General features: G+C 38.6%; 1 long non-coding RNA gene across 2 annotated transcripts; it reads left to right on the top strand.

Annotated features, from left to right (window-relative positions):
* The first annotated feature begins 415 nt into the window (after positions 1-415).
* LOC307017485 lies at positions 416-4,224 on the top strand. Of its 2 annotated transcripts, XR_013802195.1 has the most exons (5): positions 416-585; positions 733-969; positions 1,290-1,407; positions 2,610-2,705; positions 2,883-4,224. It is a non-coding gene; the product is annotated as an uncharacterized lncRNA (long non-coding RNA). The 2 variants fall into 2 exon arrangements; XR_013802196.1 differs by having other exon boundaries at positions 422-969.
* The last annotated feature ends 18,951 nt before the right edge of the window (positions 4,225-23,175 follow it).

The raw sequence follows: 23,175 nt of genomic DNA on the forward strand, positions 1-23,175 counted from the left end.
ACTATTATTGTTGTCAGTCTTACATTTGTATCATATATTATTATCAATATGATGTCGGGTTGCATTTTTCTAGAACTTGTTGATAATGTTAATGTAAGCAAATAAGCTGTGGTGATTCGTTAGGACGTGATGATTCGTGGCGCACTCATAACGCGCAGGGCATGATTGATTTTTACTGTTGGGACTCGGGTTTGAGTCCAGCATGAACTTTTTTGTTATTTTCATGTCGATGCACATTGAAAATTATGTTTGAATAGAGGATTCGTAATATTGTTTGCCGACACCAACTCTCATGACCAAGCAGCATTTTAAAGTCTAAATATCACCAATGACATTTCTGCTGCTATCTTTGCAAAACCAGGTAACAGTCACATGTTATCTGGATGAGTGCTGCACAATACCGTTTTTATAAGGGATACATGTGTGGTTAGTCTTTCATATTAAACATGATCGCTGGTAGATAGCCACAGAAATCGTAACACAATTTAACCTGGGCGGGTCACATTTTAACGTGGGCGGGTCCCAGTTCCCTGGGAGGATCACAGTTTAACAAAGATGAAGACTTCTCCACGCTGCTTTCAAACTGTGAGTAAACACCGTGTGCTTCACTTGGAGGCTGTCTGAAGGTATACACAGATGGACTTGGACATTAACTACGATATTCCGTAATAAGTCTGGCAACAATAGCTGGTTTAAATGATTTATTCGAGCTACTCGTTTGTCTTGTTGTAGTCCTCGCTGTTCGCGTCCGGATATCGCCATCGTAATCACAACCTCACACACTGGTACTGGATGTGCATCAACGTGTTCCTAAGAAGCCAAATATACCAAAAGATGTATGTAAACGACAGAAGAAAGCGATCGAAATGTGTATTTCAGTCGAAAGCCACGCACCCCACTGAAACGAGTTGATCGGGAAACAAGCTGATCGGGAAACAAGTTAATCCGGAACACCGGATGGAATCACAGGTAAAACACAGACGCTCTCAGACGTTTTAATCTTTCTCTTTTCTGCCCCTTGTCACATCTTTCTCTTAGTCTGCACACCGTTTCCCAATTTTGCTTGCAAAAACTGCCTACTTTGCACACAATGGAACAGTGTTGTTGTTCAATGTTATTATAAAACAATATTTATTTTTATAATATAAATAATAATACAAATTAAATGAATACTTTGAATATGATCATTTTGCAATATTTTTACGGAAAAAACAAAACCGGTTGCATCACTAATAATTTTACAGTTGCATATCCATTAATGATCTTTATACATTTGTGTGTTCCTGTAGGTTTGTGCCGAGTTTCACCGAATCACAAACGTCAACCTACGGAACCAGTTATTTTCTGGACTAGACAGACACACCCTGCGACTGATTACCTTGTACAGGCAGAAGGCGGCACGCACTGGTAAGTATTTGAGGCCCTGCGTGAAATCCTAAGGATTTGTGATCTCCAGGGCCCAGGAGTTCAAAACGTTTAATCCCTATCTGATCAGATCAGATTTGGATTTTGGGGAGTTCAAAAGCAAAAAACAGGATTAGGATCACTTTCATATCCGATCAGATCAGGAAATCCAATCCAAGCTTTAATCTGGATCAAATCTTCAAAATGGGTAGTTCAAACCGACAACACAGGATTGGGATCAGTTTGATCCCAAAAAACTGGATTATCCTGATCCCACCAAAGGGGTGGATTTCCAGTGGATTACCAGAGCAAAATGTACTGTACAATTTATTTTAAAATATGTTTCAATTTAAATAAGATGGCAAAGTTTGTTAACTGAAATAATAAACAATTTGTTGCCTTCATGGGAAATACATTTTATTTTTTCCATTTTTGCTAACGTTTGTGGTGGCCTATTTTGTTTTCAACCAAATGTTGATGACATAAATGTTGATGCTCATAAAAGTGTAACAGCAAAGATTGTCAATCACAAATGTAATTTAGATTAAAGAAAAAAAAAAGTCCATCATCTGTCATCAGCTTTCAAATAAAAAAATATAATTAAACATTATAGATGTCTCTGCAATGTGGTCTCTTGTCTTCCTTGTATTATTTTTCATGTCCACTAGATGGCGATCGGTAGGATTAAAGCACTGATATTCAGGATCTAGTCATCTTGAAAAATCGTAATCTGGATCATGCTGATCCTATCCTGAATTGCTTTGAACTCCAGGGACAAAATCTGTCCGATTTGCCTGATCCTGGATCACAAAAAATGGGATTTCAAAATCGGATCGGATCTGATTGAGATTAAAAGTTTTGAACTCCTGGGCCCAGGTGAGTTTAATAGAAGTTTGGTCCAAATCAAGTTGTAACAATGACAGCCAAGGCTAAATTACTTGATTGGAACACACCATAGTATCAATGCTTATTTACTTTTACACAAAACCACATTCATTCAAATTCACAAATAATAAACAGATATTGTAAAAGATACTGGATTGTATTTTTCAGAAGAGTATCACAAATATAACACTAACAAATAGGGGGGAAAAAAATATTCAAAATTAGGAATTGAATTTGACAACAATCAAAAATAAATATGTATATATTCATTTAAAAAGCCATTTCTTTTTAATTATGCTATTTTTTGCTTGTCTTTCCAGGAAGTACAGGATGTCCACATTAAACGCAATGCAGCCCTTCAATCCCTCCCATTATACCTGCGTGAGGAGGACCCACAGTTATTCAAGTCTTGGAGCGTAAGTATTTAGTGCACTGAAAGTGCTGCTAGTCAGGTCAGAATGTGTGCTTGTAAGAAACTGTTTAGCTATTTTACCCTTCCAGTTAAAAAAAACAAACAGACGGGAGCAATCAAAAATATTTTCAGATATATAAAATAAATACCTTCCTATATACTTACCTGAATGCATTTCCAGGCAGAGGAGGTGGACCGGCCAGACATCACCAACACACCGGTTGCTATTGTCAGAATGGTCACAGAGGGCACTCCAATTCAAGTTGATCTCAGCAAGTACTGCTATTCTGGTGAAAGGTGATTTCGTCATCAGCAATTTCCCCAGGATGGCGGATTCCTTTGCATTGTTGTTTGGCTTGATGTACGTGTTGCATTTGGACTACCCCAAGAAACTCATCAACACTTTCGCTTTCATACAGAAAGTGCTGATGGGCCTTGCTGATTGTAAACCACTGAAACCCTGCCTACTCAATCTAAAAAATGACCTGTTACTGAAAAAGTAGGCTGTGTTACAGGTTGAAACTTTGCACATGCCAATGTTTGTGTTGCACAGTTAATTTGTTGCTTAAAGCAGTTTAATGATGTTTACATTTGGTAGAATATGTCTAAATCTACCTCAGTTGTTCATGTTTGCACTGAAAGTGCTGATGGTCCTTGATGGTGGTAAACCACTGAAACCCTGTGCCTACAGTTGTTCATGTTTGCACTTTAACTCCTATGGCACGCTGTTTGAGTATTTATTTCATATCCTTGATATCAGACAGCAATTACCTACACTAACTGGCTCTTTGATTGCACTTTTTAGATACAGTATATGGTCACACTAGTTTGATATTCTGCTTTACTAGTTGAACAACACATTATACTATTTACTCTTTTTCAGCCACTAGTGGCACTTTTGTCTGACTAGTTACTACATACAGTAAGCCTTACTAGTGACGCCAGGAGCAGCACCAAAGTCCCAACTTGTAAGCTTTTTTGATGAACTAGTGACCCTCTGACCATACTAGTGACACTAAAAGTTAACTGCACTGCAAAAACTCTGACAAGTTGGGACTTTGGTGCTACTAGTGCTGCTCCTGGTGTCACTAGTAAGGCTTGTGTGCTAATTAGTAAGTGCCACTAGTTGCTGAGAAAGAGTGACTAGTATAATTGTGTATTCAACTAGTAAAGCAGAGTGCCAAACTAGTGTGACCATATATCTAACAAGTGAAATCAAAGAGCCAACTAGTGTAGGCAGCTGCCGTCTGATATCAAGGATATGGAATAAATACTCAAACGGCTTGCAAAACTCCTTGAAATTTTTCTTTTTACAAAAAGAAAATATAACTAATTTGTATTAATTTTACTTTTTTGTGAACAACAAGTACCTTTTGAAATTTTAATTTCTAATTATTTTATTTTGAAATCTAACTTACAGTTTGATGGTCTTTAAAAAGTGTTGCAGTAAGAAATTGAATGTTTTAGAATTCATGTTTTGATTGGATGAACAAGTTAAAAAAAAATAAAGTCTACAGAAGCTGTTGAAGTTCTTTGAGTATTTTGTACTTAAATAAATGAATAAGAAAATATTGGCCAATGAGTTATCTACAAATATATTTGTTGATTTCAATATTCATGCAATTAAGTACTTTTGCATCAAACTAATTCATTATGGAGAAATTTAACATTTAAAATGTGTCAAACAATGTTTATAAGTACAGTATACTTAAATAATACAACAATAATAATGCAAGTTTTAAGTTTAAGTAACTTATCATTTTTGATCAATCATTTAGTCTTAAGTTAGTTTACTTAAAACTTTGGTGGTAATCAGTTTCCACAAAAGTTTTGAGTACTCCGAACTAATCGGGTTTTACAGTGTATCATGTACAATGTGTTTGAGTGCTAACCAATATAATCAGTCTTTGAAGTATACTAATATTTTTTTGTGTGTTATCCGAGGATCTCAATAGGCAAAGGCTATCGCTTTACATGTACCTCAGCCAAATGAATGTACAATTCAGTTTGTAACCCTGGCCCCGGGCATGCCAAAAATAAACCAGAGTTAATGCAGCTTTTAGCTTCAGTTCAGATTACTTTACTTCAGTTGAGGTGGTGTGTGTACAGATCACACAAAAAATACATTAACATAAACACAAAAAACACAAGTTCAAACATTTGCTGTCATCAACAACCTGGAGAGAAGAATCCAGGGACACAGGCTGTATACATAAAGCTACATGTGCAACACACTCACTTTGGTTTGGTCAGGGTCCCGTGGCGTGCAGTTGTGACGCTCCTAGGCTCCTTCAGCTTCATAAAGGGATGCAAATAGCTTTCAACTGATTGCAATGTATTCCCATCTGCTGCGGGATTTGACGCTCATGGAAGCACGGCATTCGTTTGTGTCGGCTGCCCTTAAAGGGAATTTTGAGCGTCCATTCCCATTGGATAACAGAGAATTGTACACCCGGAAGTAAGTATTCCCCTTACTGTCGATTGATTTTACATTGATATCTGCACTACTCATCGACTAAAAAACAACAGATTATCCTTGTTAATTACACAACATTGATTGGTTTAAATTGTGTGCAATGCTTTTGTATTTTTCCCCTTCGATTCGGAGAAACAAATATTTTTTCGGAGTAAAGGATGGCAGAAGACACAACACTACCCAGAATCCCCAGCTATCGTTTAGGACTTTAGGACCTTGTGCTCTGTTTGACAAACCCCGTGATTAGTTCTCAAGCTCTGTGATTGGTTGACCTCCAACTGCATTCCATATGAAAAAAAACGTTTCGTAAAAGATAAAATCATACTTTATTCAGCAGTGCTTGCTTTACTCTTTGAAAGTCATCACATGAATGCATTGTAATAAATGGTTCGGCTCTGCATACATCCACTGGATATTATTTTATTAACTGCTTTCATCGCGACGCAATGTTTACAGTGAGAACAGCTGTGAGGTCCGTGCAGAAAGCAGAGCAGTGTGTAAAATAGATATCACTATAATAGGCCTACATTACTCTCTGTATTTGTATGCTGTAATTTAGTAGATATCTACAAACAAAGAGTCAATATTTTTCTAAGACCATTTAGTGCTTCACATAATAGAATACACAACGTGTGTGTGTGTGTGTGTGTGTGTGTGTGTGTGTGTGTGTGTGTGTGTGTGTGTGTGTGTGTGTGTGTGTGTGTGTGTGTGTGTGTGTGTGTGTGTGTGTGTGTGTGTGTGTGTGTGTGTGTGTGTGTGTGTGTGTGTGTGTGTGTGTGTGTGTGTGTGTGTGTGTGTGTGTGTGTGTGGAGATGCGTAGATGCGGCGGAGAGGTCTCAGTTGCTGTGGTGTCCTCTGCTTACTTTTAATACTTGTAAATACAACTTTTGGCCCGTAATTTTCATTTCCTCATTGTATAGCGACCAGTCGTCATGAACACATCTGTCCATCAGACAGAGGGCTGCTGTACCTCCTGTCATCATTAACGGACGTCTCTTTAAAATGACCGCACAGAGGAGAGGAGTTCTCATTTCTCTACTTCCCCTCCTCTCTCCTCGGTTCCCCTCCTTGGCTCCTCCACTCGCATCTCCTGTGGGCGGGACTAAGACACACGGATAGGAGTCGAGGAGGGGAGTCGAGGAGGGGAATCCTCCTAGACTTCGAGTAGAGAAATTAGAAAGGGCCCTGGTAAACGTGTCGAGCTGTGTTTACAATAATAATGTGACACCGCTGCGTGCTGCTGCTTGGTCAAACAGGAGAACAATCAATAGGGACTCTTTGTTTGGCTCTGCAAACGGAGGGCCGTGTGCTGCCGTAAACGTTGGTACAATATTTGATTTGCTAATACTGTTTTGAGTGATCATCAATTCCCACTAGGACCATATAAGTGGGTAAACAAATATGATTGATGTGTGCAGTATAAACACAGTGGAGAGCCATCAGGAGTCTCCAGTGACGCTTAATGCATGCGCATGCTCCAGCTCAGCCTCGGTCTCTTCAGTTTCAGTTTGGACCGACCATCATGAGGACGGGAATACTGGGCACGTTAAAGGATGACTGGCATCATTATATTATATTCATTTTGTTGCTTTACTTTTTTTTAGAGTAAAGGAGTAGTGTAGTGTCTTCTGCACAATTTATATGTTTTCTAAGCATTTTTTATTGGTATGCTAGTGAAAGGCCACACATATTTGGTGCTAGCAAAATTGTTATTTTCAGCTGCATACTTTTTTCTTTCTGATGTCTTAAACACCAGTTTACTTTTTTGAGAGTTCAAAAGGGTATACAAAGGTTCAAACATCAATATACTTCTGTCTTTAAGCTGCTGAGAGTAAAGATTTTGTGCATGTTTTAAAGATGTTGGAATTTGAAAATGTTCAGACAAGATATTTAAGCAATGATAAGGAGACGTGTAATATTCAGTGAAGTGGTTACAGTGAAGCTAAACTGTTATACAATCACTCTAAAGTACAGCCTTAAATTCTTTATGTAAAATACTTAATATTGCTGTCCAGAATTCATAAATTCACAACTACAACAAATTGTAAAAATGTATTAACGAAGAATTGTTGTAAAGCATCACAGTAGATGGTTACCAAGCCACACACACATGTTGAGGAGCTTGATTAAAGATTACTGCGATTATTAACTTTTGTCTGTATATCCTCATTCATTTTGCAAATGTTGAATGATTGATCATGTTAACATTCTTCTTTGTTGGTACTGGGCTGTTAGTCTCTGGACAGGTTTACGGACAAATAATGAAATGACAAAGCCAACAATTGTATTGCACATTGCAAATACTTAGGAAGTAATGACCATCATGCCAAGGGTGCATCATACAGTGTTTATTAAAATGGCAGCCTTGGTGAATCATCCTAGGCATTGTTTGTCTCCATCAGCCCTGGTCAATGAAGACAGAATCTGATGAGGACTGCAGAGAGTCCAGTTCCCATTTGTCTCTGTGTGGATACCACAGTGATACAACTGGAACAGACCAATTGTGTGGGACGTATATATAGAACTTTATTGTCACATCAGCTCACTCTACACACACATAGACGCACACATACATTAAAAAGCATGAATAGGAGGTGAGCCAGTAATCAGAGAACTCTTCAGAAGCTTAATCAGCATCGCTTGTCTGATGAGGAAGAACACTTGTGCTTTTTGTGGGCAGGAGCCTTCATTAATCATCCTCAAAAGAAACACCACTCCACCACGACTCCAGATGAGCACCCTCTTTCGCGGCAGAGTAGGACAAAAAAAAAACTGGAAGAAGAAAGGGGGAAAACTAATTCATCCATTCCATCATTCATTTCCCAATCAGTCCAATCAGCTTCGCTCAGCTTCAGAGTCCAGAGGTGTCGTGTTTCCAACGAACAGCAGACCTCTGAATGCCTCATTCCTGAAAGATGGACTTGGAGATATTCCCAGAATATTAGAATAGAGCCTGAGGCTGTTATATTAAGCATTTATTTTTAGTTTTTAAGACATCCCAGTGGTTTTAAAGAGCACTATGTTGGGTTCAGACCAAGAAATGGCACCAAGGCCTCCATCTTTTTTACATTTTATAAATAAATTCATTTTGTTATTGTCTATCCAGAAGCAATTGTATTTATTTATCCCATTTCTGTACTTCATCTTTTATTTATGTTACCTTGTCACCCAACTTATTTTTATAAAGTTTGTACAACTTATTTGGACAAATAAAACCACTTTCTGTCCTGAATCCTAATCAGAGGCCAAACTTCTTCTGTTTTAGGGTTTCAATCAGCATCCAGTGGGGGAAAGTATCAAAGTACATTTACTCAAGTACTGTACTTAAGTACTATGTTGAAGTACTCGTACTTTACTTGAGTATTTTCATGTAATGCTGCTTTAAACTGTTACTCCCCTACATTTAAAAAGGAAATAATGTAATTTTATCAACTTTTTTTAATTGTATCAATGAATTCATGAATGTATTATGTATTGAACTATAGTGACTTCAGATGAATACATTACATTAAAAACATGTGATACCATTTGAACAAAATGAAACTAGTGTACTTTATTTGTAAGCCCAAAAAGGTTACAATTATATAATAATATGTTGTAGAAAGTTCTTAACATCAATAATGTGTGTATCAAAACTTTGGTTGTCTGTAACAGTAAAATGCAGCTTAATGCAACCATATTAATGTAAAAATACATCTGTCTGTATTTACTTACACATACTTATAAAGTAGGACCTTTTCTTGTAAGGGAGTTTACATGAGTATATTGCTACTTATACTTCAGTAAAGGATCTGAGTACGTATTCTTCAACTGATAATAATGCGGTAATTCCATATACAATGGGCCTTAAGCATAACAAATACTTTTGGTACTTAAAGTATATTTTGATACCAATATACCTTTGTACTTATTTAAAGGTAGGGTATGAACCAGCTCGAGTGCGCTATAATTTGAAAATACACAACCGGAAAGAATCTGCCACTTCCTTACAGAGCCCTTCCTCCAACACACACAAACGCGCACATGACCAATGAGATAAGTTTGTGCACAGATGGAAGGCTGACAGGCAGGTAGGCCATCCAGTTATTTTAGCCCGGCCGGCTCAGATGTTTGGTCGTACTTTTTACAGCGCCACGGCTTCCACAGATGACATTTCTTTATGTATTTATTGTCAAAGCATTTAATGTATTCATTGCTATCTGGATGTTAAGAGCATTCCATGGAATATAACAACAAGTGTATCTGAAGTGAATTACCCCACCTTTTAAGTATAATTTTGAATGTGGGACTTTTGACTCTTACTGAATACATTAACATTTTAGTATTTAAGTTAGAAATATGAGTACTGTTAGCAGCAGGTACTTGTTCATATATCTGACAGAGGACAGTGTCGGGCTGAGGCTGGTGTTTCCTGTTTAAATTAACTTACAGAACAACTCACAACACACACTGTGGAAGGATATTTGTACCTATGATGACTCATTTTGCCTTTTCATGTAAGGGAGATTTCAAAACAAATTACATCCTTTATGACATGAAGTGGCCTTTGGAGAGGAAGCAAACTGATGAATCGGGGGTGGGGGGGGGGGGGCTCAGTCTGAGCAGCGTTATATTTCTAGGACACGCACTGGGAGAGGCAATAATGTGATTCAACCAGGGACAGCGATATAATTAATATCACAGAGTTATTTAATTAAAATCTGAGCAGATGGAAAATAAAGCCACTCATTATTAGTATTTGCATATGATCAGACAGGATTTTTTTTTAAACATTACATCCTTACTTTTAATGTGATTGTCTCCAAGAATGGACAGGTTTTTCAATATTGTAGTGTTTTTTCTTATGTATAAAAGTGTATTATTATCTGTTTCCTATCAAACTTCAGTAATTTCCTCATACTGTATCTATATTATTTCTTTTTCTGATTCATCTGATTTTTTGATGCCAGATTGGAAGTGATTAAACATCAATGTTCCCTCATATTTGAAAATGAATTACCGAATAGGAACAAACATGCTTAGCAAGATGTTTGTGCACAGATGGACAAACATCCATCATTGATAAAGGATGTCCATTTTGTTGAAAAACAAAACAATTTGAAATAATGTTCAGTACTCTAATCTTTATATACTATTTGCTTAGATGGATGTCACAAATAAATAACGGACGCCTTATATTTACTGTTCAGGAATGAATAATATCGTTTTTTGAAGCCGCTCAACTTTATGGAATTAAAACACTATATTTCTGGAGGGCCCTTTCTAAGACATTGTTGCATTATGGGTTGTTTGTTGGTTAATGTTGCTAGAGTTAAGCAGCCATTTAGTGCTCCATTAGACCAACAAGAGCACTTTGTTTCAACGTGTGGTTTATGAAGCAAAGATCAGTGTTAGCCTGACATATTTCCCCTGGTACACCCCCAGTTCTATTTCCATATTATTCAAAGCAGTATAACTGTGGCGGAGAGGGGGTGCGGTCGTCTTCCAACCAGAAGGTTGTTGGTTAGATCCCAGCCCGTGCAGTCAACATGTCAATGTGTCCTTGGGAAAGATACTGAACCCTGAGTTCGTCCCGATGAGTATTAGCTTCCCTAGAGCAAGTGGTAGCCTACTGCTCCGCATAAATGAGGAGTGAAAGGGTGTCGAAAAGACCCCTCAAAGTACAGTCCATTTACCAAACCAACAGTTACACAGCTACTTTTCAGTTGAGTTAAGACAGACCTATCTAATTTAGATACTTAGTAGGAATATGTTATAAAAGTTATATGTTGTGTATTATTTGTGCAGCTAAACTCAAGCTAAAACAACAACTATTTAACAAACGTAACGTTTTTTCTGAACAAAACAAGCACACGACTGTTTGTCTCTGCTACAAGACTCCGTCTCCTCATCCATGAACTCGCAAGTGTAGCGCAAACGAAAAGAGACGTTTGATTTATTTAGTCTCTTCTCCCATTATGCAGATAGTTTAAGAGCTTAAAAACGCCAGTAACGAGATAGTTTCATGCTCAATAACTGCTGTTATCAACAGCAATGTGTTACATTACTGCGTGATGTAACGCAAATGTAATCTGATTACTGTAATGTGTTTGTTTTTACACTGAACTTCAACGAGGAGCCTGTCATAATATCTTCATTTCCATGTTGTCTTCTGTCGCGTTACGGTCTGATGTAAAATCCTGAGTGCAGTGATACATCTTGACCTTATTATGCAACTCAATCCATACTCTCTGTGAAAGGAATGTATTTTTCTATTGATTGGACTGTGTCCTGTGAGGACTAGTTAAAATGGTAATCATCAGTTAAGCTCAGCCCTGCGGGCCCCTGACTACACTACAGCCTTCAGCTACTTTTCTGCCTGTGAACGGCACAGGGGAGCAGCCAATATTGATCCACAAAATATCTGCACATCCACTAATTCAGCCCGTGTGTTCACTGGAAACACCGCAACACAGATCTGCAATGAGCTTTGTTTCTCTACGGTTCAAGAAGATGCTTATCTATTACCCGGAGAGATTTTCAATGGGGCCAAATTTTATTAAAAATCTGATTAAAATTATACAACAACACACTACTGAATCTCATAAAGGGAGCAGCAGCACAGCCATTGACCGTAGCAATCTCTTTCTCTGATGCCCATTAAAAGAGTTCGCCCTGTCTTGTGGGGGGGGAACCTCTTGTGGTGGATCATTCAGGTACTCTTTGCCCTCTTCATTTCAGCTGTTCTTTTTTTTCACCAGGGAGGTGTGGAGATGTGACCTTAAGTTCAGCTATTACTACATCCTGCCAGCCTCCTATAACCCACGCTTATCTGACTAACGCTGCTTCATATTCAGCGCGATCCTCTGCACATGAATAAGGCATTCCTATAAAACACTGCAATAATAACTCACTTCCATTTGGACCAGACCTTATGTGACCTCTGTAAAGGGCTCAGCGTGTTAGTGGGCGGTTTATATGCAGAAGCTGGACCTCAATATACCACCGGCTGGGGCCTCCAAGAGCTTGCTATTGCTATTACAGCACACAACAATAAGGGGGAGATTGTTTGAATAAAAACAACATTTTGCTGCTTATGTTTATCTGCTAAAGACTGTATTGTGTCTGCTATTCAGTCAGTGCAAAAGGCTAAGTGGACGTTATTGAATTGAAATAAGTAATTGCGTTGAGTCATTTTAATGTTTATATTTTACAATATGTTTTTCTGCAAATTAAATTAACTTCTTGGAAAATGAAACAGAATTTGCGGATTGACAAGTATGATAGGTCTTCTTTATTTAAATAAAAACAGAGGGAGAAACATAGTACCAAAGTAATTTAAGTGACAACTAACGTTGGTAATTTAAAAGCCATCCATGAGCAAATTGTGACCTCCGTTCTTTTAAGAAAGAAATCCATCCCGATGTCACAGCGCTATAGAAGTCTTACGGCACTCTTTAAACACCACTCAACAAGAAGCAAGAGGTGAAATTAATATTTTAAGTGGTTAAAAGGTTTGTGAAAAATAATATTCTTATCTGATAGTGACACATGTAAAAGGTCAAGGGGTCAGATCAATCCTGAGATGTCTTTCTCTGGGGAATACAAATGTGTATATCACATTTCACTGCAATCTGTTCGGGAGCTTTCAGGCTCTGGACCCATGTTGGATGAATGGAAAGACCCATTCTAGTGAGCAGACCGAATGTGGAAGGTGAATTAGGCAAAGCTAATTCTCCCAAAGTGAAGAAACATGATGCAAACAAATGCATTCTTGAAGGTGTCAAGTCAGACAATGTTGCATTGGCTGGAAAACAATACCATATTGTATGGATTACTATCATAGCACACAATATTGCACATTTCATTTAGCTGAGCTTTATCCAAAATTACTGACAATAAGTGCAATCAACCATGAAGATAGAAAATCAAACAAGAATTCTGTAAGTAAATTAGCTTTAATAAGACAAACCATTTGTCTACTGCATTGAATGTTTTTAATAGCTACATACTGTACTTATTTATTTATTCAAAAATAAAGTTTTTTCTTTATTTTTATTTTTTTATTGGCCAAGGTGCAGTCCCAACAGGAGGGTTGTGAGTCTAACAGAAGGGAAGTGCCGCGAGGCATCCTTTAAATGTGACATCAACATGACACTGATTCAAGTTTCTGTATCAGCACATCCTGACATTGCAGGATAAAAAAAGTGCACTGTCAGCAGAAAAGGTCTCTTTCTTAAAAGTGGAAAAACAAACAAGACGCTTTATTGAGAAACGTCAAAGTATCTGTTATGTCCTTATATTTTATGTGACATGGAAATAAATTAAAAAACATAGTTTTCACTGCAATCACTGTTTGACTCAGGCTTGCAATGCTGATTTCAATAACCACATTGAAATCAGCATTGCAACACTTTAGTAAAATACATCCTCAACAACCTTTTTGTCCATGATCAAGTAAGGCATAATGTAAAGCTTGAAGGTCATTAATGACAAAAGAACATAGACATGGTGAGCAGGTTCTTGCATCACCATGAATTTCTTTGAGCTTAGCTTCTGTTAATTAAAACATTTTGCATTGGGGGCCTATAGGGAAGAAACAAAGCTGTACTGCGGCTAAAAGTTTAAACTAACTTGTGAGAAAGGGCCCAGCATCACACAACAGTACCAATCAGGTAGCCGTGTAGCCATTCATTATTTATCAATTTTCATCATTTTACAATATGATTTCAATATTTTAATATTACATCTCAGATAAACCCCAAGCAAGTTTTTCAGGCCTCAGGCTCGAAAATGACATTCCCAGAAAAAATGACTATATTTTGACTTCTAAAGCGGGTAAATTAATAATCTTTTTTCTCAAAGCAATGATAAACCTGTGAGTTGGATGTAAAAAAGTCAGAATCAATGTAGATTTTTTTTTATAGATATTTTAAATAAATAAAACCCCGTGGGGTTTAACTGGATAATGGGTACTAAATGGACTCACACAGTTTAAAAGGGAAATGCATGTGAAGTAGGTCTAATCAAAAAAAAAGAAGCTATTCAAAATGATTTCAAAATGACCACATGAGTATAAATATATAATTTAGGTCTTGTGCTTATTAATGTTAATTATTGAGAACAATGCAGTTAATCAGAAACATTTCAAAATGTATTCCACAATTTGTATGTTTTTTTAAATTTGTGGAATATCCATTTTTAGCAAACAGGCCACGTTGGTTTCTGAGCATTAATCCATGTTCTACCAGGCTTGTACATATTATGGTCTGTGTGTTTCCTGAGCAGGGGGGGAATGGGCCAGACACGAGAGAAGACACCGAGGAAGAAGGATCCATGAATAATAATGCGTAGGGAGGCCCTGAACACTGCTGTGAGGCTCTTATTGGTGTAGGATAAATCCATACTGTGCGCCTCATCTGTCGGGAGCTGCTTCCCAAAGCCGCTGTCATCCCTAATAATTTATGGATGCAAAACAGAGGAAAACATTCATCAGAACTGTGCCACTGTCAACAAGCCTTGCAAATGCTTTGTCTCAAACAATCCATGTGAAACACAAAACATTTCATTCATGACACCGATGAGTGTATCGTAAAATCTAACATTTTTCATGCACAGCTCATAGGACACATTTTAACATTTGCATATAAAAAAATATGTTAAATCCTAGAGCATGGCAAATAATGAAGAAAAAGATGGCGGAGCAAGATGTACTGAGCATGTCCACCTTTTTTCCATGAGTGTTCTACTGCTACTCAATTTTGCTGCTAGTGACGGCAAAGCAGGTTGAGAGTAGGGTGACCAGGTGTCCCGCTTTGTGCGGGACTGCACAGAATCTTTTTTATTTGTCCCACACATTTAGCCGATGTCCCCCATTTGATTGACAGTCACCCATCTTAAACAAGGCTTTTATACAAAGGTGTGTAGAAAACGAGAGGGCTATCATCCCCATTAGCTGTGTCAGATGTTAATCAATCAACAGAGACATGTATTAATGTATGGGTGTAGCCGGTAGAGGGCGAGAGTGATTGTCAGATTCGCCAGATTTAAAAAAAAAAAGGCGCACGGAGGTGAATATATATTTTGAAGCGACACTTCCCCAAAACTCATAAGAAAGGCCTGGCTCATAACGAAAATATCGATCTATGGATATATCCCTGGCGCTGTACAATAGCTGCCCACTGCTCCTACTACTAGGATGGGTTAAATGCAGAGGCCAAATTTCACTGTGTGTGCTGTGTGCTCTGCATGTGTGACCATTAAAGAGGCTTTCCTTCCCTCCAATTATATCTATCTATCTATAGTCCTCCTGAAACCAAAAGAGATGAGGTAACAGCAGCTGATCGTTTTGAATTACCTGAAAAACAGGGATGGGGTTCAACAGGTTAATAAACGTTTAGCACACAGGTCAGCAGACTGTGGCAGTAAACTAGCTAACAAGGGTTAGATAGACATTATATAAACATCTAATCTAGCTCTTAGCAATGCAGTAACATGTCCCGCATTGTCCCGCAAAAACGTCCTATTTGTCCCACATGTGACTTGTTGGCACCTGGTCACAGACTGATTTCCTTGCTCAAGTGCACCTTCACTAAGTTCACCTTAGCAGCAGTTATTTTTAATTCTTTTATTTTTCTGTTGGACCCTCCACTTACAGTTATTGATTTCCTATATTTCAAGGGAATTTCCCTGAGACCAAAAACCCCTAAATAAATACATTAACTTTCATTGTGAACAGAAGATCCATCCAAGTGAATTTAACATGTTTCAGCCTAGAACTGTAATCTGAGGCGGTGAGATTTCACGTAGTATGGGGAGGTAGAGAAACAAAGAAGAGAATACTGGAGGACAAGAACAGAAACAACTGGAGATCTGAGTGAATTCTAAGATCAGTCTCAGCTGAACGCAAACCCAAGAGCACAAACAAACCCAACTGATAACACACACATGATAACACACACACACACACACACACACACACACACACACACACACACACACACACACACACACACACACACACACACACACACACACACACACACACACACACACACACACACACACACACACACACACACACACACACACACACACACACACACACACACACACACACACACACACACACACACACACACACACACACACACACACACACACACACACACACACACAGTTGGTCTTGACATTGCTAGCAGCTGGGTTTAGCATCCACAGTCCAGACTTTGCTGTTCGGGCTAAATAAACATGACCTGCAATAACAGGCAAGAGAGGAGAATATTTTTCAGTCTGATATTTCAGTCTGAAAAATATGGAAATAACCTTGTTTGTTATTTTGTCATTATATTGGCTAAACATTTTCTATCTTTTGAGGTCTCCATCAGTGTATAAACGGAACTCTCTTCCTGCTCTATGATAGATGACTTCCTGACTGATATGTGAATGCTTTTGAAGCATGAGAGGCAATTATTGCTCCATGAATCTGGCAAATGTCAGGATTTTGTGTCCAAGTTACAAATGCTGCTGTTGAGTTGCTAAGAGAGGAGGTCAAAACTAAGGACTACAAACAATGCCATTTGCATTCTGTCTTGTTCCAACATTTAGCGCTGTCTGTTACCGCAATCCTTCCAATCTTCAAGCACGTTTTGTTTCCTAAACATAATTGGCAAGAATAATGGAAGTAAATAAACACTAATGAAGACTAGGCTACTGAGTGAGTCATTGAATTCAGATGAAACACCCATTGAAGCCAGCTATCGTGGATACAAAGCAGATAAAGGCTGGCTTCAGCTGCCAAAGCTCTGCTCTTTGACTGGCTGTGTGTAGGATGCAAAGGCAAAGTATTCAGTGACAAATGAGCTGAACATACAGTTGGTTATTGCCCTGTCAATGGTAATCATGACAGCATAGATAACACAAGACGGACCTTTATTGATCCCCGTGGGGAAATTCAGTCACATCACATGTTCTCAGATCCTGCCACAACAGAGAGCTATATTCTAAAGTATTTACATGTGTGATGTCTTTCAGTAATTTAAATACTGGCAGACTATCTCTTGAAAGCAGAGGTGGAGGAAGTACTCAGATCTTGTACTGAAGTAAAAGTCCTGCATTCAAAATGTTACTCAAGTAAAAGTAGAAAAGTATGAGCATCAAAATAATAGTTAAAGTACCTACAGTAAAAGTAGATAGTCCCTCATAATCCTGCTTTATCTGGCATTTTTTTAGTAACTTTTGAAGTACTGTTACTAGACTACAAACCATTAGTCAAAAGTTCCTGCAGCAGAAACCTATTTGTTAGTGCTATAGACAAATGTAAGGAAGAGATTCCACCAATACTTAACTCGATAGCATGTCTGTATGTAAGGGAGGAAACTTATACAAAATGTACACCACCCCAAATTGATCATGTTGTTGATAGTGCTACAGATGCGCTGCGAATAAAATTAGACTCTGTTGCTCCTTTGAAAAAGAAGAAAATAAAACAACATAGATTAGCTCCATGGCATAATGCCGAAACCCGCGAAATAAAGCAAAAGTCGAGACAACTTGAAAGGATATGGCGTTCCACTAAACTTGAAGAATCGCGTTTAATTTGGCATATTACTCTCAATGAATATAAGAAAGCACTGCGTAAAGCGAGAGCAGCCTACTACTCTTCATTAATAGATGAGAATAAGAATAATGCAAGATTTCTTTTCAGCACTGTAGCCAGGCTGACAGAGAGCCACAGCTCGACTGAGCCTTCTATTCCCATAGCACTCAGTAGTAATGATTTTATGTGCTTTTTTAAGGATAAAATTGTTACTCTTAGAAACAAAATCAATGACCTCTTGCCTTTGACCAGTATAGTATTATCAACAGCTCCCGGAAACGTAAGTTCTAATATTACACTAGATAGTAAACTAGAATGCTTTTCAGCCATAAACCTTGAACAATTAAATTCAATGATTCTCTCTTCCAAACCATCAACGTGTATCTTAGACCCAATTCCAACTAAGCTGTTGAAGGAAGTTTTTCCATTAATTAGCACTTCTTTATTAAATATTATGAATATGTCTTTATTATCAGGCTATGTTCCACAATCATTCAAAGTAGCAGTGATAAAACCTCTTCTTAAAAAGCACAACCGCGATCCAGAGGTTTTAGCCAACTATAGACCTATTTCTAATTTCCCATTCCTCTCAAAGATTATTGAGAAAGCAATCACAAAACAATTGTGTTTGCTTTTGCAGTGTGATTACTTAAAAACAATGATTTATTTGAAGATTTTCAGTCTGGCTTTAGAACACATCATAGCACAGAGACAGCTCTGGTTAAAGTAACAAATGACCTTCTCATAGCCTCAGACAAATGACTTGTTAATTTCTTAATGCTTATTTTGCTCGATCTCAGTGCTGCATTTGATACTATCGACCATGAAGTCCTATTGCAAAGACTAGAGCACTTAGTTGCAGTGGCGGTTTTAAGGGGTGGCACGGGGTGGCAGCTTTGTTTTGAAAGAAAAGTTGTGGCTCATCGGAAATTTATGAGAGAAAATCTCTATTGTCCGAGTGCAAGTGAATGCAGCACAAGACGCGAGCCTTGTGACCCCTCCCCCCCTGGCATGAGCTTGGAAATATGATTGGTGGCGATTTCCTTTGAACGGGGGGACAGCGCAAAACGAGAAGCATTTTGGATCCAAGTAGACGGAAGGAATGAGGTATTTGCGGTCAGGGTCAGGGTATGGCTGGGGTAGGCTACAGCCATACCAAGAAATGGCTTAGCCCCACCTTAGCCCCACCATGAACAATGATGTTAAAGTTAGCAAAATAAAGTCCGCCAACTCGCGCGGACAGCAGTTAGTAAGATTGATTTCAGTAGCCACTTGTCTGGAAATACCGAATACTAGAAACGGTTTTGAGAACTTTTGTCACGTAGTGATCGTCTTCTCAATAGAACATCTTTGATAATGTCTTCTGGCCAATCAGAATCAAGATAACGGCGTGGTGTTGTTGCAGGAAGTCCCGACGGATAATTATTTTGCGGTAGTACATCTCTATACAGGACTGTCTCAGAAAATTTGAATATTGTGATAAAGTTCTTTATTTTCTGTAATGCAATTAAAAAAACAAAAATGTCATACATTCTGGATTCATTACAAATCAACTGAAATATTGCAAGCCTTTTATTATTTTAATATTGCTGATTATGGCATACAGCTTAAGAAAACTCAAAAATTAGAATAGTTCCTCAGACCAAGTAAAAAAAAAAGATTTATAACAGCAAAACACAATCAAACATTTGAAAATGTCCATTAATGCACTCAGTACTTGGTTGGGAATCCTTTTGCACGGATTACTGCATCAATGCGGCGTGGCATGGAGGCAATCAGCCTGTGGCATTGCTGAGGTGTTATGGATGCCCAGGATGCTTCAATAGCGGCCTTTAGCTCATTAGCATTGTTGGGTCTGGTGTCTTTCAGCTTCTTCTTCACAATACCCCACATATTCTCTATGGGGTTCAGGTCAGGGGAATTTGCAGGCCAATCGAGGACAGTAATGCCATGGTCAGTACACCAGTTACTGGTGGTTTTGGCACTGTGGGCAGGTGCCAGATCATGCTGGAAAATGAATTCCTCATCTCCATAGAGCTTTTCAGCAGACGGAAGCATGTAGTGCTCTAAAATCTCTTGGTACACAGCTGCATTTACTCTGGGCTTGATGAAACACAGTGGACCAACACCAGCAGCTGACATGGCTCCCCAAACCATCGCTGACTGTGGGAACTTCACACTGGATTTCAAGCAACTTGGATTTTGCTCCTCTCCAGCCTTTCTCCAGACTCTGGCGCCTTGACTTCCAAATGAAATACAAAACTTGCTTTCGTCTGAAAAGAGGACTTTGGACCACTGTGCAACTGTCCAGTGCTTCTTTTCCTTAGCCCAAGTCAGACGCCTCTTCCGTTGTCTTGAGTTCAGAAGTGGCTTGACCATGGGAATACGGCTATTGTAGCCCATTTCCCGGACACGTCTGTGAACAGTGACTTTTGATACCTGGACTCCAGCTTCAGTCCACTGTCTTTGAAGCTCCCCCAAATTCTGGAAGCGACTCTTCTTCACAATGCTGTTAAGGCTGCGGTCATCTCTCTTGGTTGTGCAGCGTTTCCTGCCACATTTCCCCCTCCCAACAGACTTTTTGTGGATGTGCTTTGAAACTGCACTCTGTGAACAGCTTGCTCTTTGAGAAATTTCTTTTTGTGTCTTACCCTCCTGATGGAGGGTGTCAATGACGGTCCTCTGGACAGCAGTCAGATCAGCAGTCTTCCCCATACTTGTGATTTAGTTTACTGAACCAAGCTGAGTGTTTTTCAAGGCTCAGGAAACCCTTGCAGGTGTTTCGAGTTAATTAGACGATTCAAGTGATTCGTTGAACACCCTACTAGTATACTTTTTCATGATATTCTAATATTTAGAGATAGGATATTTGAGTTTTCTTAAGCTGTATGCCATAATCAGCAATATTAAAATAATAAAAGGCTTGCAATATTTCAGTTGATTTGTAATGAATCCAGAATGTATGACATTTTTGTTTTTTTAATTGCATTACAGAAAATAAAGAACTTTATCACAATATTCTAATTTTCTGAGACAGTCCTGTATACATCGATACAACATTTCGTTTTGATAGAAATCAACACGTAATGAAATAAGACCCCACGGTTTGATGATTGATAGGTGTGTGGGCTGTCTTTCATTTTGACACACAGAACAATGGGGGCTATCCACCCTTATCCACAAAGTAAAGTCATTCACACAGCCTCTTCCCTCTTCTCTCTGTGAAGAGCAGCAGGTTCAGCTTTCAGAACAAAGTAACAAAAAACTAAAATGGCATTCATTTTTTTAAATATGTCTTGGAGTAATAGATTTATTTATGTTTCTTCTCAAGAGAGTACCAGAATGTGTATTTTATGTTAGTATTTCAAAAAATCTCCTGGGACCTCTCAGACCCCCCTGCAGGGGTTGGGTTTTCAGCATGTCAACTCTTTCACTTGTGGGGAAATTGCAGGATTGGCTCCAGGTCGCCCTTTTTATTTACTACAAGACAAATGTGCCTTTTTATTTCATACAGTTCAATTTGGATTGAGACAGGGAAATAATCTAAACCTCACGCGTGGCGTTTCACTGTCAAGAGGAGCGTGTATGTAATTACATTGCAAATACTGACTTGAACCCCACCACTGTATGGGTTAGCCCTACCATAGATTACCCAACACAAATACTCTGGCGCCGCAACTGTTTGCGGTCTACTATGACAAAGAAGAGCCTGTCAAGTTTGGCTGTACTCAGCATTGAATCAAAACGCACCATAGCTTTAAATCTTAATAAGTTTGTGAGGCGTTTTGCTGATCAAGATGGTAATTCGCCACATTCAGCTGTTATAGGCATGCTAACTTGATGCTCTGCTCACGGATGAGTCGATGAGAATAATAAACTGTTAAGATGATGACCTTACGTGTGTATAATATTTTTCTTCTTTGTGGGGGTCTGCCCCCGAAAAACAGTTTCAAGTCCTGAGAAAGTCAAATGAGACGGTGTGTAAAACTTCACTGCTCAGCCAAAAAAAGTAACCACTTTGATTTAACTAGGCCAGTAGGTACGGGCATTCCACTGGATAATAACTGCAGCGATGTATATGTTTTAGCTGAATACACGTTTTTTAACCCTAATTGATGCAGTTAGTCACTTCTTTAATGTTTGTTCTTTCTGATGTAAAGTCCAGGTTGTAACTGTTTGCAATGAAGTTGTGGGGCGCTGAACTGTTCTTTTGATTATTTTGATTTATGATAGTAATTACTTGTCCTGCAAATTTGAAGGAGGGTGAGCAAGCATCTTGAGGAAAATTCATCATTAACTCCTCCAAAAAATATAGTTTATTTAATAATAACACTGAATATGTGAATCATAAAAGGGATTGACAGCTGATAGGAATGATATGATTGTTAATATGATCATATTCATACAGACACACATCAAAGAGACAGTTAATTAATGTATTTATTGCAGCAGTCTGCATAGATTTGGTACCCCTGCTGGTCTCATTCAGTTAAAATTCATTGAATTACGTCTGCCACCTTATATATTTATATTTATGGCTTTACTGATGTGCCACAATAATGTCACCTAATGTTATTGAGTTAAAATATCAATATTGTGGCTTTCCAAGTTAACATTGATTGATATGACTGCGATTAAATCAGCATATAGTTCTGCCAGGGGATGCCACCCCTCAAATTCTCCTGCCACCCTCTTGCCACCCCATGAATATTTTTCTAGATCTGCCCCTGTACAGTGATACCTGCATAACATTTAGTGAGGGCAGTGATGTTGCTTTCTGTTTTCACTGGAGACAGCATGTTGCAGGAGACATTCAGACTGAGGCCTGATGGATTGTGAGTTATAATTACCTCATTCACACAAACGCAACTCCGGTTCAAGCTCTGTGCTAGAGCTTTTCAGGTTCAGAACCGGTTCTTCGGTTTAGCTCCGGCTAAACCCCTCACAGCTCACACCCCTCACAGCTCACACCGACAACAACAACAACAATGGCCGATTGTGCTCCAGCTTCCTCTGTACCTCTTCGGAAGACCAGATTCCCAGTATTTAGCTGGTCTCTTCAGTGGAACACTGCTGCTTGTTAAGTTTCTCCATCGTTGTGTACAAACTGGATAAAACGCCCGCTTTTTGTTGTTGTTCAGGAGCACATTGTGTTTGACCGTGGCACAGGTGGGAAGCTGAGAGGAGTTCTGAGGCTGTTCTGTGGCCTCGCCAAGCACAGGTCACCGGTCCTGCCTGCAAACACAACACACAGTCCAAGGTACCGGCCCCCTTCCAAATACCATAGAACACAAGTGGAAGTCATCATTTAAATCAGTCCCACCATATACAACAACACTAAAAACGAAAACAGAGATTGCCAGTTTTCAAAAATACTGAAATTGTTACTGAAATAATATTAAGTTGAAATAAACCATATAA

Source organism: Notothenia rossii (genome assembly GCF_949606895.1).
Source record: "Notothenia rossii genome assembly, chromosome: 8".
In the NCBI taxonomy this organism is placed as follows: domain Eukaryota; kingdom Metazoa; phylum Chordata; class Actinopteri; order Perciformes; family Nototheniidae; genus Notothenia; species Notothenia rossii.